Below are 19,747 nucleotides of genomic sequence, written 5' to 3' on the forward strand. Positions count from 1 at the left end.
TCCTGAACAATGCTAGGTGTTAGGGGCGCTGACCCCCATACAATCAAAAACCCACATATAAATTTTGACTGTTCCCAAACTTGTCTTTGGGGATCTGAGTGGGATTGGTTCCAGGAACTCCTGCAGATACCAAAATCCACATTTGCTCCAGTTCCCTATATACAATAACAACTGCAGATTCCTAAGCATGAATAGAAACATTACAGGTATTTATTGAAAAAATACACTGCACATAAGTGGACCTGCACAATTCAAAACTGTTGTCCAAAGATCAAATGTTTATTTAAACTATTCAAGGTTTATGTAACCAGTTTGCTGTGCTTTCTAAATTCAATTTCTTAAAAAAACATAAAGCTAATTTTATTTTTCTTCAATCAAGGCTATAACAAATTTTCATTTCTTGTTCTTTACATAATATCTGAGAGAGTCCTAACTGGTTTGGCTCAGTGGATAGAGCCCTTGGACTGAAGGGGATTGGGTTTGATTCCCGTCAAGGACATGTACCTAGGTGTAGACTCTATCCTCAGGCCCAATCAAGGGGTGTGCAGGAGGCAACCAGTTGCTGTCTCTCTCTCACATGGAAGTTACTTTCTTTGTCACTCCCCCTTTCTTCCACTCTGTCTAAAAATCAATGGGAAAAAAATACCTCAGGTGAGGATTAACAACAACAAAAAATTATATATAACCATGAATAGAAACATTACAGGTATTTATTGAAAAAATACACTGCACATAAGTGGACCAGTCTTACTTATGCAAACCAGTCCAGTTCAAAAATTGAACCTCAAACTCTATTTAAATTTCATCTCCTCACCTTTACTTAGAGTAGACCAGATTCAGGCTCTAGGACCTTCAGGGAGCACCGACTGGGATAGTCTGGTTCTGGGATACATCTTCCACCTCTCTCTTCCAGGTCCAAAATTTTCTCTGTCAGGAATTAGGGGTAAAGCTTAAGGGACAAAAGCAGTCATTATTTAAGTGGGAAGTAATGAGTTCAGCTGGTGTGGCTCAATGTTTGAGCATGGACCCATGAACCAAGAGCTCACTGGTTTGATTCCTGGTCAGTGCACATGCCCGAGTTGTGGGCTAGATTCCCAATAGGGAGCATGCAGAAGGGAGCTAATCGATGATGCTTCTCTCTCATCAGTGTTTCTATTTCTCTATCCCTCTCCCTTTCTCTCTTTAAAAAAAAAAATCAGAGAACCAAGATGGCGGCATAGGTTAACGCCGGAGTTTGCTGCTTTGAACAACTACTCCAAAAGTGAAACCAAAAAACGGAAGGGACATCACCCAGAACCACAGGAACGCTGGCTGAGTGGAAGTCCTACAACTAGGAGGAAAGAGAAACGCATACGGACACTCAGAGGAGGCGCAGTGCTGAAGTCAAATTCTGAGGTGCGGAGTGCGCGGAGCGGGCTGGCGGCGGAGGGCGCAGTTGGCGTTTTCAATCGGGAGGGAGTCGCAGACTCTGAGCTCCAGATACAGGCGAGTCTCTAGGGACCCAGACTCAAACGGGAGAAGCGGGACTGTCTGGCTTCGGTCAGAGCGAGTGCAGCTTTCTCTCCAAGCTTTGCAGTGGGTGCTGGGACTCAGAGAGGCAGAGCCCCTGGGGACAGGACTGAGAGCTGCCATAACTGCTCTCTCCGGCCCACCCTGTTGATCCTGTGCGACCCGCCCCGCCCAAGCCCTGCACAGAGGCATTTGCCGGATAGCCTCAGGCAAACGCCAGATTAGCACCTCCCTAGAGGACAGAAGTTCTCTCACTGCTGACACAGCTGATTCTCATAGCCACTTGGCCTGGAGGTCAAACCCTCCCTGGAATTAGCTACAACAATCAAGATTTAACTATAAGACTGCGAACAAAGACCACTAGGGGGTGCACCAAGGAAGCATAACAAAATGCGGAGACAAAGAAACAGGACAAAATTGTCAATGGAAGATATAGAGTTCAGAACCACACTTTTAAGGTCTCTCAAGAACTGTTTAGAAGCCGCCGATAAACTTAATGAGATCTACAAGAAAACTAATAAGACCCTCGATCTTATATTGGGGAACCAACTAGAAATTAAGCATACACGGACTGAAATAACGAATATTATACAGACTCCCGACAGCAGACCAGAGGAGCGCAAGAATCAAGTCAATGATTTGAAATGGGAGGAAGCAAAAAACACCCAACCGGAAAAGCAAAATGAAAAAAGAATCCAAAAATGCGAGGATAGTGTAAGGAGCCTCTGGGACAGCTTCAAGCGTACCAACATCAGAATTATAGGGGTGCCAGAAGATGAGAGAGACCAAGATATTGAAAACCTATTTGAAGAAATAATGACAGAAAACTTCCCCCACCTGGTGAAAGAAATGGACTTACAGGTCCAAGAAGCGCGGAGAACCCCAAACAAAAGGAATCCAAAGAGGACTACACCAAGACACATCATAATTAAAATGCCAAGAGCAAAAGATAAAGAGAGAATCTTAAAAACAGCAAGAGAAAGAAACTCAGTTACCTACAAGGGAATACCCATACGACTGTCAGCTGATTTCTCAACAGAAACTTTGCAGGCCAGAAGGGAGTGGCAAGAAATATTCAAAGTGATGAATACCAAGAACCTACAACCAAGATTACTTTATCCAGCAAAGCTATCATTCAGAATTGAAGGTCAGATAAAGAGCTTCACAGATAAGGAAAAGCTAAAGGAGTTCATCACCACCAAACCAGGATTATATGAAATGCTGAAAGGTATCCTTTAAGAAGAGGAAGAGGAAGAAAAAGGTAAAGATACAAATTATGAACAACAAATATGCATCTATCAACAAGTGAATCTAAGAATCAAGTGAATAAATAATCTGATGAACAGAATGAACTGGTGATTATAATAGAATCAGGGACATAGAAAGGGAATGGACTGACTATTCCTGGGGGGGAAAGGGGTGTGGGAGATGCGGGAAGAGACTGGACAAAAATCGTGCACCTATGGATGAGGACAGTGGGTGGGGAGTGAGGGCGGAGGGTGGGGCGGGAACTGGGAGGAGGGGAGTTATGGGGGGGAAAAAAAGAGGAACAAATGTAATAATCTGAACAATAAAGATTTAAAAATAAATAAAAATAAATAAAAATAAATAAATTAATTAATTAATTAAAAAATCAATAAAAACATATATTTAAGTGGGAAGTAATGAATTTCCTCTTATTGGCTAGAGCTTCTCTGAACAGATGTCAGTTGTTGATAGTGACCCCCAAAAGATATCAAGTCCTAAGATCCTGGTACCCTCAAATATAACCATCTTTGGAAGTAGTATTTTTAAAGATGTAATTAATTTAAAGATCTCAAGATGACATCATCCTGCATTTACAGTAGTCTCTCAATCCAATGACAATTGTCATCATAAAAGAAATAAAGTAGCCCACCGGTGTGGCGCAGTGGTTGAGTATCAACCTATGAACCAAGTCATGATTCAATTCCCAGTCAGGGCACATGGGCTTGATCCCCAGTGTGGGGCTTGCAAGAGATAGCCGGTCAATGATTCTCTCTCATCATTGATGTTTCTATCTCTTCCTCTTCCTTCATCTCTGAAATCAATAAAAATATATTTAAAACAAAAAGAAAAAAAAAGGAGAAAACACAGAACCATACAGAGAAAAAGGCCATGTAAAGATGGAAAGAGAGATTGGAGTTTTGTATCTACATGTCAAGGAAAATCAAGAATTCTGGAAGCCACCAGAAAGTAAAAATAAATTCTTCCTCAGATCCTGGAGAAGGAATACACACTTCAACCAACTTGACTTTGGTCTTATGGATTCTTGAACTGTTGCTAATTTATTTCTGTTGATTTAAGCCACCTGGTTTGTGGTAATTTTTTATGGAAGCCTTATAAAAAAAATACAGACTCATCCTGTTGCTTCTATCTGCGGACATCCAAATATTCTATTAGGTTGCATATGTGAGCTCATAAGAGATTCTTAGGGAATCTCCCACTGTAATTTCTCTGAAATTGAAGGCCAAACTTAAGTTCAACTTTCCCTCTTCTTCTTAACCCCTGTAGCAGCAAGTAAATCCAAAAATTTGGCTGCTGTCATCCTCTTACCTTGAGGTCAGTCTTCATATATGGTGCACTGGCAAGATAGTTCAGAAATTCTATTCTAGTCCCCTGAACTCTAAGAGCTTACAGTTTCTACAAAAACAAACAAACAAAAAACAACCCAATGTACATTTCTATCTTGCTCCCCACTGTAGAGGCAGACAGGTTTAACCTTAACTGTTGACCAGCTCTTTTTAAAATGTTGGGTAGTTAGTATGTCTTTGTCTTCAACTTTGGACCCCAGTCACTGATTCTTGGGCATTGGAAGGCATTTTACTCAGTCCAGTTACATGTGCTTAGCATGATATCCCTACACTAGTTGCTGTTAAGTTTGTGGATTTGGATCTATAATGTGAAAAAGCAATTATCAAGGTTTGCTTTCACTATTTAATGTCCAACTTAACTCTTCAATTTACTTTCTTGTAAAATTATAGATTGAACTAACACCAGGGATTTTTTAACTAATTATTTTAGGAGCTAGAAGGGAAAGTAAATGGAGGAAACAGTCTTTGTGAATGGGGGCTGAGATCAGGTTAAGAGTGCAATATCACCCTCGCTGGTTTGCCTCAGTGGATAGAGTGTCGACCCTCAGACTGAAGGGTCCCGGATTCCATTCTGGTCAAAGGCACATACATCTCAGTTTCAAGCTTGATCCCGGCCCTGGTTGGGGCGTGTGCGGGAGGCAACCGATTGACATGTCTCTCTTACATTGATATCTCTCTCTCTCTCTCTCTCTCTCTCTCTCTCTCTCTCCCTCCCTCCCTTCCATTTTCTATAAAAATCAATGGAAAAATATCCTTTGGTGAGGATTAACAAAAAAAGAAGGAAAAAAAAAAAGAGTGTAATACCACCTGAGGTATTGACATCATTTGCCAAACCAATCATAGTAGGTCTTGAAGCCAGTTACTAACATAGATGCCAAATGGTCTTTAATTTCCATTTCATATGTAATTGTCCATGCATTTTTTCCTTTTCATAATGATTGAGAGAGGGTAATTCTAGACTTTCTAGTGAAAATGGACCGGAAATATTGTATATGCAATCGTCCTTTGTCCTACATAATTTTCAAATGATACATAGGGCATTCATCCAGAAAAAAATCTGTTCATATTTATTCAAATAGAAACTCAATTCTGTTTTGGTAGAGAAATATTGTCAACTTTTTTGCATAATTTTATAAAGATAATTTTTTCCAGAAATAAAAATTACTGTGTATTTGAACTTTATTTTATTTAGAGTTTTACCCAACATATCTAGTATCAGTCACCCTTTCAGAAAGTCATTTTAACAACAGCAAGTTATTCAGAGAACTTGAGTGTTGTTGTTTTTTTAAATTGGATTTATTGGGATGACATTGGTTAATAAATTATATAGGTTTCTGGGGTACAATTCTATAATACCTCATCCACATATTGCATTGTGTGTTCATCACCCCAAGTCAACTCTCCTTCTATCACCACTTATTCCCCCTTTAGCCTCTCCTACCTTCTCCCACCTCCCTTTCCCTCTGGTAATCACCATACTATTGTCTATGAGGTTTCATTTTTTTCTTAATCCCTTCACCTTTTTCACCCAGCCCCGCTTCACTCCCTTCCCTCTGACAGCTGTCAGTGTGTTCTCTGCATCTATGAGTCTGTTTCTGTTTTGTTAGTTTAGTTTTTTCATTAGCTCCCTCATAGAAGTGAAATCATATGGTATTTATCTTGAGTTCTGAATGCTTCACCCCTGAATCAGGCAGCATTTGTGCTCTTATATTTATATGATCATACAGATAGAGTCCCAAACACCTGACTATTTCATGAAATCTTCTTGTGTAGTGTGCCTAAGAGTGTACATGATGAACTTCAGATTTTTTTCTAATAAATTTCTTTCTTATGAGTTATATTTAAATTAAAGATGGGGCATTCTATAGCTTTTGTTAAAAAAGTGATGTTTATGTAGATCTACATATCTATTATCTTCATTCTTGGGTGGTAAAGCATGCATTACAAAATATTTGCTATATAAAGAGAAACTTGGTTTGATAGCACAGATGTATGCCCACTGCCAAAAATGATAAACTTCCAAAGGTCATCAGAATTCCAGATTACATGTATATGTACATCTATGGATTGTCACCTATTCCCTGGTGTATATACCTCCTATTTCCTTTATCATGTCATTGTCCCAAGACTATAATATTTTTTTCTGTCAATATTTGCTTTATATATTTAGGTGCTCCTATATTGGGTGCATAAATGATTACGTGTTATATCCTCTCCTTGGATTGATCCCTTTATCATTTTGAAATAATCTTTTCTTATCTCTTGTTGTAGCCTTGCTTTTAAAGTTCATTTTTGTCTGATAGAAATGTGGTACCCCAATTTTTTTCCATGTCCATTTCCATGAAATATCTTTTTTCATCCTTTTACTTTCAGACTGTGTGTGTCTTTTGATCTGAAGTGGGTCTCTCTCTCTCTCTCTCTCTCTCTCTCTCTCTCTCTCTCTATATATATATATATATATATATATATATATATTTGATTTTTTACAGAGAGGAAGGGAGAGGGATAGAGAGCTAGAAACATCGATGAGAAAGAAACATCGATTGGCTGCCTCCTGCACAGCCCCTACTGGGGATGTGCCCACAACCAAGGTACATGCCCTTGACCGAAATCGAACATGGGACCCTTGAGTCTGCAGGCCGATGCTTTATCCACTGAGCCAAACCGGTTAGGGCTGAAGTGGGTCTCTTGTAGGCAGCATATGAATGGATCTTGTTTTCTTATTCATTCAGCAATCCTATGTCTTTTGATTTTAGAAAGGAAGGGAGATGGAGAAAGAGATAGAAACATCAGTGATGAGAGAGAATCATTGATCAGCTGCCTCCTGCATGCCTCCACTGGGGATGGAGGCTGCAACTCAGGCATGTGCCCTGATAGGGAATTAAACCATGACATCCTGGTTCATAGGTCAATGATCAACCACTGAGCCACACCATCTGGGCTCCTTAAGCTTTTTCTTATCTGGAAAACTGTATCTCTTCGTCAATTCTAAATGACAGCTTTATTGGGTAAAATAATTTGGGTTGTAGGTCCTTGCTTTTCATCACTTTGAATATTTACTGCCAATCTCTCTGGCCTGCAAAGTTTCTGTTGAGAAATCAGTTGATAGTCTTACAGAAGCGCCATCATGGACAAATAACTGCTTTTCTCTTGATGCTTCTAAGATTGTCTCTTTGTATTTAATATTTTCACTTTTTAAAATATATATTTTTATTTATTTCAGAGAGGAAGGGAGAGGAAGAGAGAGAGAGAAACATCAATGATGAGAAAGAATCACTGATGGACTGCCTTATGCACGCCCCCTACTGGGGATGGAGCCTGCAACTTGGGCATGTGCCCTGACTGGAAATTGGACCTGGGGCCCTTTAGTCCACAGGCTGATGCTCTATCCACTAAGCCAAATCGACCAGGGCTAATATTTGCCATTTTAATGATGTTGTGTCTTGGTGTGGGCCTCTTTGGGTTCATCTTATTTGGGCCTCTATGTGTTTCCTGGACTTGTATGTCTATTTCCTTCACTAGGTTAGGAAAGTTTTCCATTATTATTTCTTCAAATTGGTTTTCAATCCCTTGCTCTCTCTTTTTTTCTTCTACCCTAGGAGGATGTAAATGTCGGTAGATTGATGTCCCAGAGGTGCCTTAAACTATCCTTAGTTTTTTAATTGTTTTTTCTTTTTGCTGTTCTAATTGGGTGTTTTCTGCTGCCTCATTTTCCAAATTGCTGACTCAATCCTCTGCTTTGTCTACCTATTGTTCATTCTCTCTATTATATTATTCATTTTAGTTAGTGTATTCTTCATTTCTGACTTTTTTTTTTTAAGTTTCCTATCTCAATTTTTGTGTTTCCTTCCTCTTTGTTAAAGTTCCCACTGAGTTCAGCTACTCTTCCCTTGAGCTCATTGTGCATACTTTAACCAGAGTTTTGAACTCTGGATCTGGTAGATTGCTTGTCTCCCTTTTGTTTAGTTCTTTTTCTGGAGTGTTTTCCTGTTCTTTCATTTGGGAAATGGTTCATTGTCTCTACATTTGTGGTGCCTCCCTGTGTCTTTGTTTCTATGTATTAAGTAGATCTGCTATGTCTCTCGGTCTTGGCAAAGTAGCCTTATGTAGTAGGTGTCCAGTGGGGCCCAGTGACACAATCTCCCTGGTTACCTGAGCTGGGTCTTCCAGGTGTGTCCCTTTTGTGGGGTAAGTGTGCCTTCCTGTTGAGTTGAACTTCAATTGCTGTTATGATGTCAGTAGCAGGGATTGACCCTCAGGCTGACAGGCTGTGGGGAATGACCAGGGCTACCATGCAGGGCTGACTGCCTCGAGTGGGATTTGCTTTAGCAGGGTTCTGGTGCCTGCTGACTCTGCCCTTTGGATGTGTTTTGTGGTGGTGGTTGAGTGGTAGTCAATTGTGGTCTGAAGCTGGCCACTGGGTTTGTTGGTTCTGGGGCCTCTTGGGAGGTGCTCTGGTGCATTTTAAGGTCAGCTGTTGTCTGTGCCCAGCTCAGTCCCACCTGGTAGAAGTTACAAAGTGATCTGCCAATGATTGCCATCTGTGCTAGACTTGAAGGCATCTGGGAGAGGCTAAGCTGAGAACTGAGTGGTATGGGGCACTCTGAGTCCAAACGCTGCTTGTTGGGGGGCGGGGGGGGGGGAGTGGTGAACCATTAAGAGATTTTAGAAAAATGTGCAGCTTGAGCCAAGAAGTTATGGGGACTTTTCTTCCCTGGCTGGGGAGCCTGGTGTGGGGCTGGGATTCCTAACTCCTCAGGAGGGACCTCTGCACTATGAGTGTGGGGCCTGCACATTCCATGTCTCTGCCCCTCCTATCAGTTTCAACTTAGCTTCTTCTCTATATCCTTAGTTATAGGAGTTCTGTCCAGCTAGTCTTCAGGTGATTCTCCATGATGGTTGTTCAGTAAGGTAGTTGTAATTTTGATGTGGTTGTTTGAGGAGGCAACCGTAACATTTTCTTACTCTGCTATCTTGACTAAAAAACTATATATTTTTCTGAGTCACTAAGGCTCTGAAATAATCTAATCTTACTTGTAACATGGTGAAAACTTCAGCCTGAGACCAACTGCCAGGGAACCTGTTCATTCGATGGTTTGATGAACAGATATAGTTTTCAATTCTAGACTTAATATGAAAGAAGTACAACTTCCTAAATATTATCTATGGATATTTTTAGACTAGTGACTGAGTGCAAGTTGAAAGGAAATTAATTAGAAGGTAGCTGGCACGGGCAGGACTGGGCGAGATGGGCCAGACATACCCTGGAGCCAATCTCCCATGGTCCTTCCCCATTGTCTGTGGAGTGAGCTCGGTCATCCCTCGGCCTGGCCTGTGGGGATCGGCCAAAAATGTCTCTCCGACATCCCCCAATGGGTCCTGGAGTGTGAGAGTGCACTCTGCAAAGTTGCTGTTGTACAGGGTGTGGAACGCAAACACAAGTGTATAGTAAACCAGATTCAAGGCAACAGTGCCCCAGCAACAACAGAACCCATGGTCACAGGTGGAATGAAATTACTTGGCCCTGCAAGGAATTGGGCTCCCTCCTTTCTGGTTTTGGGGTGTGTCACCTGAGAACCACCACTGCCAAGTCACTGCAGTTGGATAGCTCCTGAATTGAGCATCTGCCCCTGGTGGTCAGTATGTGTCATAGCGACTGGTTGGACAGGTGGAGGGACACTTAGCATATTAGCCTTTTATATAGAGAGATACACACAAAATTATTTTTTTGTCATGATTAAAATGTTTAAGGGACTGAGGAGATTCTCTTTTAGTTTTTTGTTAATCCTCATCCAAGGATATTTTTTCCATTGACTTTTTTCCCCCATTGACTTTTTAGAGAGTGAGGGGAAGCGAGGGAGGGAAGGAGGAAAAGAGAGAGAGAGAGAGGAAAAAGGCATCAATGTGAGAGAGAAGCATCGATTGGTTGCCTCCTACACATGTCCTGACTAGAGTGGGGATTAAATCTGCAGCCCAAGTATGTGCTCTTGATCTGGAATCAACCCCACTACCCTTAGGTGTATGGACCAACCCTTTAACCACTGAGCAACACCAGCTAGGGCAAGACTAGGGAGATTTTAAAATTTGAACTAATAAATTGAATAAACTCATTGTAAAATAGTAAAGCATTTCCAACATTATAAAGAGAATACATCATTTAATTTTCAAATGTTTTATCTTTCTAATTGAAATTCTAATTAGTGAGCACTTGCTGGAAAAGGTGAAAATATTAATGAGATATTCATGGATGTTTCATAGAATGAGGTCAAATATATATATGTGTGTGCATATATTATAGAGAAAATTCTCATTATGTAAGATAATCGTGTCACTTGTCATAAAATTTTCCCAAAGAGATTATAGGTGACATAAAATTGCAGGAAGCCAATTATCTGATCTTTTCCTTTTCAGTTATTTTCTCCTTTTTATCTATAAATGAATCTTCCTATTTGCTCATTTATTTAAATCCCTTTCATTACAACTGAAAAATAAGAGATAAGACTGAAAAAAATAAGACAGCAATTTCTACCAAAAATTTAAACTAACAGCTTTCTTACTCGGCAAGTATGTGGTAAATACCTGATACATTCAAGAGGTAATATAGATGTTGTGAGGAATATAGAGTGCAGAATGACAGAATTTATACTTGTCATTTTTCTCCATTATTCTGAAATTATTCTGAAACAATTAATTTACATTTTTTTTAATTTTAAAAATTGACATTTTAATATTTAATTACATTTATTGAATTGGTTAACATTGTTTTTCAGTTTAGCATTTCTCTATCTTCTTTCTCCTTATTTTGTATTTTCATATTATTTTTGATTCCTTCATAAAGTTTTATGATGTCTTTGGAAATTGAAATAAAGCCCAGGTTGACACTATGTATGAGCAGTAGTACAATCCAGGAGGAATACCTTCATATTGCTATTCATAAATGTTTCTATTTTGAACTATATTAAAGGGATCCACTAACAAAGGTTGGCTTGGCAGATGATTTAACCACAGTATTATATAACACAAAAATTGCTCCACAAGGTAGCAACCTGGCTTGAAGAAGCCTATAACTATTGTGTCCCGCAGGGGTGCTTAACCTAGAGTTCAAGGCTGAAATTGTATGCAATATTTTAAGCATCTGTTTGTGTGTGTGTATGCATGTGTGTTTGTGACTTTGAGTGTGTGTGTGTGTGTGTGTGGCCCATTAGGTATTACCAAATTCTAAAATCTGATGATCTGTGATTTTCCAAACCTTAAGATTCCCTAAAACCTCAGTTTTCTGCCTCTGTATAATTCTACAGGAAAATACTTAATTTCCCCTCCATTTTAAATGTTTCACTGAATAAATGAATTATCCTGCCCTTTAACTGATAGAGGCAATACATTACTTTGGTTATTAAAAAATGCACTAGCACTATTGGTTTTGACAGGCTCTGCTCAAATAAAGACTAGTTCCACTTCATTTCCAAGTCATTTGACACCATCTGAATGACATTCTTGACAGTTATACATTTCATTTGTGCATTCTAATGATTTAATTTAGTAAGCTTAATAAGCTTACCTCTAGTCAAATTTAGTAAGCTTAACAAGCTTATCTCTAGTCAAAGATAACATGACGTTTATAGGACTCCAGGGTATGTGATAGGAATGCATTCTTCCCACTTCAGTGTCAACCTAGACTCTATTTTGATGATATCAGATGTCCAAATGAGTGTGAGATAAATCTACCCATGGAGATTTTAAAAGAAACATTAAGAATCTATTCTTTTATTTCTTTAACACTTTCATATACTTAGAGAATATACAAGGGGATCACAATCTCATGAGAGGATTTTAGAAAAGAGATTAGTAAAGGTATTTCTTTGACCCTAGTCAGCTCATTGTCCAATAAACTAAGATTGTAGGTTTGAGCCCCGTCAGGGCACATACAAGAATCAACCAGTGAATGCAAAGTGAGTGGGACACCAGGTCACTATCTCTCTCTGTCTCTTCTTCTCTCTCTAAAAAAACAAAATCAGTAAATAGTTTTTTTAAAAGAGCTAAAACATCCATTACTTACCTAGTTCTAACAGTTAGGGAAATGAATGGAAAAAGAAGTAATGTTCTCCAGTTCCCAAATAAAATGTAATGAACATCCACTACATAATTACTATATATATTTATATTTATATTTCTTTGGAGAGAACTGTTACCCTGTTGGCTGGTCCATCCTCTTTTGAAGGAGAGGCATTGGAAGGGAAGTTGCTTTCCAATCCCAAGTTTGAAAAGGGTGAACATGTAGGCTCTCGGTTGAAGACCTCTGAAACAGTCAGGAAACTTTGATTACTTATGCCTGACCACAACAAAGGAAGGTAAAGCAGAATGTGTTCTGAGGAAATCCAGAGAAAGAGAGAAGGCCTGAATGACAGCTTTGGTGACTCCATTGGGATACCCACCCTCTCCAGGCTTGTCAAGGCAAGGGACATAGCATTGTTTCTGGTAAACCAGAAGTAGGCCATGCTATCAGGTTGTTTTTTGTTTTGTTTTGGTGAGAGAAGGGGGCAGAAGGGAAGAAGGGATTAGGGAAGAAGGGTCATAAGAGCCCACATGCAGTAGGGACAGAGCAACCCAGAAAAAGGGAATTTCAGACAAGAGGAGGAACAGGGAGTCATCCCAAACACATAAAATAAAGATCATGAGATTCAGCTTTAATGAACGGCTAGGGGCACCAAGGGCACCCAGGTTCACTGGTCTACTTTGCTCAGAGAGCAAAAAGCTAACCCTTCAAATAAATCTGCTAAGGAGCCAAATAGCCACGTACAAGTGAAGGAAGAGAGGAGCCAGTAGTAGATAGCAGGAGCATCAGGCACCAACCCTGACCCACCACCCTTGAACTTTTATTTGGGGGGAAGGAAGAGATTTAAAGCTACTATACATCAAGATGGGGATGTTTTGAGTTTCTTACAGTGGATATTCTAATTACTAAACTGAAATAGTACTTGCAAGTTAAAGTAATATTGTGATTTATACCCTAAAAATGTGCAAAAAAGCCTCAGGATTTAATTGAACTTCCATCCAAGGCTACAAGAAGATGTTCTATATTGAGGAAAGCTTAAAGGGATGGTAGGAGAGCAAAAAAAAAATGTTGGTTTTTTCGTGTCTCATTTCCTGCTTATTCATCATACTGGATGTGCTGTTTAAATAGAATCTAGGCGATAAGTACTCATATTGATAACTGATTCATTTTTTACGCATCAGACTAATTTTTTTTAACTTTGCCATTGATGAAGAGATGATGGAGTCTAATAGCACTTAGCTTACAATGAAAATATTTTAGTTCCCATCATTTCCACTATTAAAAAGATTACAACATGAATGCTTAATGCTTCATGTGTGTGCCATACTATTTCAGGTTATAACAGAGTTCATTTTGAAGCTTAGTGATTTTCAGAAGAATTTGGGTCCACTTATACTACTGAGACTTTGTCATCCAGGGTCAAACCTCATGACTCCATGCTGCCATGTCCCCCACTTCTCCTACTGGAGATGAGACAACTAACTTTTAGACACAGACTGTCTAGAAGTCACACTGTGAAATTGCTGTCTACATGAATTCAGCTATCTGGGATTTAATTTCAGATTTGAGTGACTTTTTCATGACTGTTTATCAGCTCTTTCAACTCCCAAATGATTCTTTAATTAATGTTTTTCCTTTAAAGGCTTTTTTTTTTTTTTTTAAATCAGGTCCCTTTCCCATAGAGCACTGCTTACTCTGTATGGCAGAAAGGCTGTCTGAAATTCTGCTATTATTAAATTGAGCCTGGTATCATCTAAGTATGTGACCTTGATGATAGTGACGTCACTCAGGTACTTGGCCTACAAGGAACTGACACAATTTCACTTATTTCATTTTAATGGTTCCCCTTGGCTTTGAGGCTATCAACTAAAATACCATTGCCGTCTCCTCCAGCAATCTCAAACTTAATTATTCCACTCCAGGAATCTGTCTGATGGCTCTGCAGAGGCCTGCCTTTGCACTAAAATGCAAGCCCTTATTGTTTGACAAAATTACCTTTGTTTCATGTTCTTTTTTAGCATTTGTGTACAAACAGCATGGAAAAGCCCTTCTCAGCACAACCTAATAGGTGATTACCACAGGTTTGATTCAAGATTTTTGATTGGGTATTTGTTAGGGTTTTCTTTTTATTCTTTCCTATGTAATCATGATGACTTCTTAAATACTATTCCAAGTACCAGGCATTGTGGGTAATGTGCTGTAAATTGCCAGGGTAGCTGACTCAAATCTTTCCCTCTACTAAGTTTTGATATTATTTATTAAGTTTCATAGCTTAGATGACACATCTTATATGCCCATCTCTCCCAATATCTTTTTTGCTGCTTTGAGCAAATCCAGTTTTTTTAAATGAAAATTTCTAAGTGTTTTTGCAGAAAGCAGAATAAAGAGACAGAGACACGTTGCTGGAGAAAGAGCCAAAGAGATCAGAGATACACATGTTGTCATTTAAAATAGTTATCTAGCTATTTATAAAAAATTAAAATGGTCTGCAACATATTTGGTGAGCAATCAAATTTTTCCTTTTTAAATTTCAGAATATTTTCACAATTTGAATAATAAACAAGAAAAATTCAGTCTGTTCATAGACAAAGAAAAGGTTGAGCTGGGGGCCAGAAACTGTAATATTATACAAGGAATGTATTTGGACTCCATTCATCACTTTGGTCTATGGGGACTAATAGGAAACTTGCTTCTTACTTCTTGCTTCTGTCTCACATTCTTTAAAGACAGAAGAACAGCCCACATATGTGTGGTGTTTCCTAATAATAACATTTTCTTTCTACTGCTAGTTTCTTAGCCTTTGAAAAAAAATAGTAAGGTGAGGTAGAAAAAAGTGAGAGACTGGCATTATTATACTTTATGTGTGAAAGTAGTTTTTAATTTCATTCTTTCAGCCTAATGCTCTTATCTGTGCAAGACATTAAATGCATGAGCATTAATATGCTCAAGTCAATAGGTAAAGCAATAAAATACAACGGAATAGAAAGGGCCGCCATCATGCACACGTTTCAGAGACATTTATTTCATTCCCTGTGTGGATGGGATGTTTACTCATCTGGCCCAGAGCTTCACACAAAACAAGAATTAGATTTTCTTCATTTTGCACTTGCAGTCCTACTCTATTTAACAAGTGTGGAATTGGGAAAGAAAAACAGAGGCGGGGACAGACAATATTTGGAAAAAGTGCCAGAACAAAGCTGGATTCTGCTTGTTTATTTTGGGTTTGGGAGGATGGAGAGAAAAAGATTGAATTTGCGCACACAAAACCATGAACACATTTTCTAAAACTCCTTTTAGTTTATCCTCTGTGAGCAAACGACATGCTGTTCAGTGGAGCTCTGTCTTGGTCCGTGTTACCACTTTTTAAATCACGGGCTGGTCAGGGGAGGCTTAGTGAGCACATCAAAGGTTGTCAAGTCACTGCAGACGGAGCAGGAGAATTCGGGTTTCGCATAATACTTTGTCTCAGAATGACAAGTTCCCCATATAATGGGTTACTGTGCTTTGCAGGCACAATGGCAAATATATAGGCATTCATAGATGTTATTCGAAAGTCTTAGAGATAAACAAAAACTAGTAGCACAATCACATAAAGAAATGCCAGTTTGAAGTCTTCTTAAGAGCTAATAGCAAGGATTTATGATAGAAGGCTAATGTACCCAAATATAAAACCTATGTATTGTTACCATATACCTGAAGCATGTTGTTTTCTACTTAAATGGAACTAATCGGTTAAAATCAGAGAAGAGTCCTGAACGGACTTGAGAATGTTTGTTATATACACCTACAGCTTTGTTTCTCATCTATAATAATAAAAGCATAATATGCTAATTATACCAGACAGCCTAACAACCTCCTGGATGACCTTCTGGACAACCTCCAGACAAAGGGGATGAGAGCCGAGCCTCTTGCACGAATTTCGTGCGTTGGGGCCTCTAGTTATGATTATAATAGATTTCACTCTTTTACTATCCCTCCAAAGATATTGTCTATATTTAAAAGGTTATATTTTTTAAAAATGTATCTTTATATTATGAGGGCTGATTTATTCCACAAATACTAATTAATGGCATGTAGGTTTGTTTATGTTTGTTTCGTTCCATGTCCATCAGATGGAAGGATTTTAGGCAGGGTGGTAAGTACAAATTCTGTGGGTTGTAAAATTTTGGGAGTCCTTTTGAAGAAGTAAAGTACAAAATTATACACTTGATCTTAGCCAAAAGGCCGAGAAGCGATAAAGTACAAAATTATAGACACATAACCACTGGGATGTGTTTGGAAGAGATGTACTCTAGTGAGGGCCCTGATGTTGAAGGTGTATTGGCTTCATAGTCAATCTTACCCTGGTCTTTTGTAATCTTATGGAAAGCACAATTATTTTATCCTTTGAATTAGAAACAAGTGGCATTAACCTGAAAAAAACAAACAAACAAACAAAAAACAAAGAGAAGAGAATGCACTTTCCTTTGATTTTCTTGTACAATCCTGAGCAAGATTTTTCTCAACTCCCCAGCATCAAATGGTGATAAATATGCCTTCTCTACCTCATTAGTGGCATTATTGTGAGGACACAGTGTTTGGCCCATTGATCTAAATGACAGGATCAGGAGAGTGTTGATAGGATGAAGCAGAGCCTTGACAATGTGGATGGTCACTGTGTTTCTAGGTACATTTCCTGTTGTAACTTTAACAGGTTTGGTTCGAAGGCTTACATATTTCTGTAATGGCTTGGTGTGCTCCTGGGTTTACAAACACCCAGGGATGTCGTGTGTAGAAGCTGCCAAGACATTCAGCACCCACCAGGCTCTTTTGGGTCTGTGTCAGCTGTGCTTCTCAGGTGGGGTTGATGACTGCTCTTTCCAGGACCTGACAGTTGTATTTCCAACCTGTGAGGAGTGTTTCTTATTGTTTTCAGTGATGGGCTTCATCTAGGAGTAGCAAAGCTCTTATTTCTTCCCCCGGGGCCTTTAACACTTCAACATGAGGGACCGGGAACTGTCATTTTTAAGAAGTGAGAGAAATTGCAAGTATAGCTAAACAGTTTTGGGGTAATATAATCTGTGAAAACAGTTTTATTATTCAACACTTCTGAAATGTGGAAATGAAATAAACAAAACAAACCCCAGAGCACCATGGGACTGAGTAGTTTGTAAAAGAGAAGAATTAACTAAAGCCTGCATGTTTTGGGCGGTTTCAGATACTTGACATGAAGGCATGTAGAGAGAGTATAAAGAAAGGCTTCATGCCTTATACCAGGAGAATAACCCTATAAAGACTGAATTGTCTGTGGCCAACCAATATCAAATTATTTAAACTTATATCTGTAAAAAAATCTGTAAAACAGTGGCTTTATTAATTTTTAATTCCTAATTAGATATATTTTTATCCATTTTGATGGAGTTGAAAAGCAATTAAATTATGTCCTGCAGAAGAAAATGTTAAACTCTAAAGTTCAGAACATCATAGAGAGGTAAAAAATTTTGAAAGATCTTTCTAAGGCAGTGAAAATTAAGATCAATTTATTAGTGAAATGGTTTAAAATCTAGATCCTAGTTTTAGGTAACTCTACGCCTTTAGCATCTTTTTTATAGTTTTATTGAGTACTTATTAATCTTTTAAAATATCTAAAACACCATTTAATAATCCTGGTTTTCTCCACTGTAATTTTGATTAAATATTAGATTAAGGGTAGACACAAGACAATAAACTTTTGGGTAAAACATATTTACTTTACATGTTTTCCATTTTCTACAATAATCCCAACTTCATATGGATTTTTATTATAATTTGATAGTATTGGCAAAACAGTTGGCACATAATAGTTACATCAGTTTGGATTCTGGTTTGTAAGCCGCAAAAACAAGATCTGGCTAACTTATCAGGAAAGAAATTTATTGGAAACAAGGAAGCATCAGGATTCTCAGTTCTGGTCACATTGCAAAGTTGTCTAGTCTGGTCTCCATGACCGAACACTGGGGCTGCTAAAAGTTGCCTCCTGAGATGATATTAAAAACCACGCTTTTGTCCTCACATCCAAAGCTCAATGAAATATTCAGGTGCCTGTACCCTTGCTGCCAAGGCTATGGAGAGCCAAGATCTGATTCCCTTCAGCTTGCCAATTTACACTACAATTGAGCTTAAACAGTGGGGGCATACCCTCCACCAAGTAAGAAGAAACTTTGGATGATGGGAAACTAAATAAAAACAGATGTCCTCTAAACTTGGCATTCCATAATATACAGACAGTTGATTCTTGTTATGCTTGGTATTTATGTTCTAAAAAGTCTCCCTAAACACCGAATTCGTAACTACTAGGGCTTGTACCTAGGCAAAAACACAAGGTTAAGTTCCTGTGAGCCTCTGGTCACATTTTCATCAGCTGATCAATATATAACCTGGTTTTACTTGTAGTTCTGTTTAAAGACATCCTATTTAATGTAGATTGTTATTCATTAATACTGAACTCACAGCCAACAGCACTGTAACTCATGCCTGAAGGAAGGTATTTTCTCAGTAAGGCACATCACAACCTTCTCGCCCTTAGGAATATTTTGGCACTCTGGGTGGGGGACTTTTTAAATAGCTAAACCACCAACAAAAAGTACAAAAATGCAGAAAACGTGGTGTGAAATAAACTGTGAAAAAGACACTCATTTGCAGTCTGAGAGCTGAAACAAAAAGGCAGTGTCATCTCATTCAGTCTCTGCTGGCAATGTGAACGTCCAGCAGCTGAAAATTGTCACTGTCCTGGGCATGAGTATGTCTGTAAATGACAGCCAAAGTGCTGTGAGTATTGACTGGTGCGCGGTGGGGGGCGGGGGATGGGGTAACAAATAAATTTTAGCAAGTAGGTGAATGCAAATATAAAATCTGAGAATAATGAGCATAGACTTTATACACATACATATGTGTACACAGGGTTTGACAAAAGTAGGTTTATGGTTGTTCATATGGAAAATAATACAATGATTAATTACTAATAATACAAGAAAAAAACTTTTACATACTCACAACTACTAACCTACTTTTGCCCCACTCTGTAGTTTTAGAATTAACAAGTACTATTGTGATTTTGAAAATTGTAAAGCACATGCATGCATATAAAAGCTGAAATCATAGTTGTGTAAGATCTAACATATAAAAATTTTGTGTTGGTATTGACACCTTTCAACTTTTAAGATACTTAGTATATTTCCATTATTAGATAAATGTGATACTGTGGAAAATTATACATTTTTCTTCTAATTGATTGTTCAAGTTAATTGCTCAGACTTTGAAAAGCTTTTTATGTCTATGAATTTGCTTATCACTTGTGGGATTTAGTTTTGCTTGGATATGTCACAAACTCTTATCCATTATTCAAGTATTCATTACAAAAGCTAGTGCCCAAGTCATGTATAATATTTATGTTTTTAACCACATTGAAAGGTAATTATCTAATTAATTGCTCTCCTTTGTTCAAGGATACACTTCAGATTGAAATAAAATTTTTCTTTTATTTACACATCTGATGAGTTGAATAGACGTCATCAGTCAAATGACTTTCCTAAGCATTTGGCAAAGCAAAGATATA

Source organism: Myotis myotis, unplaced genomic scaffold (genome assembly GCF_014108235.1).
Source record: "Myotis myotis isolate mMyoMyo1 unplaced genomic scaffold, mMyoMyo1.p scaffold_m19_p_1, whole genome shotgun sequence".
Classification (NCBI taxonomy): Eukaryota; Metazoa; Chordata; class Mammalia; order Chiroptera; family Vespertilionidae; genus Myotis; species Myotis myotis.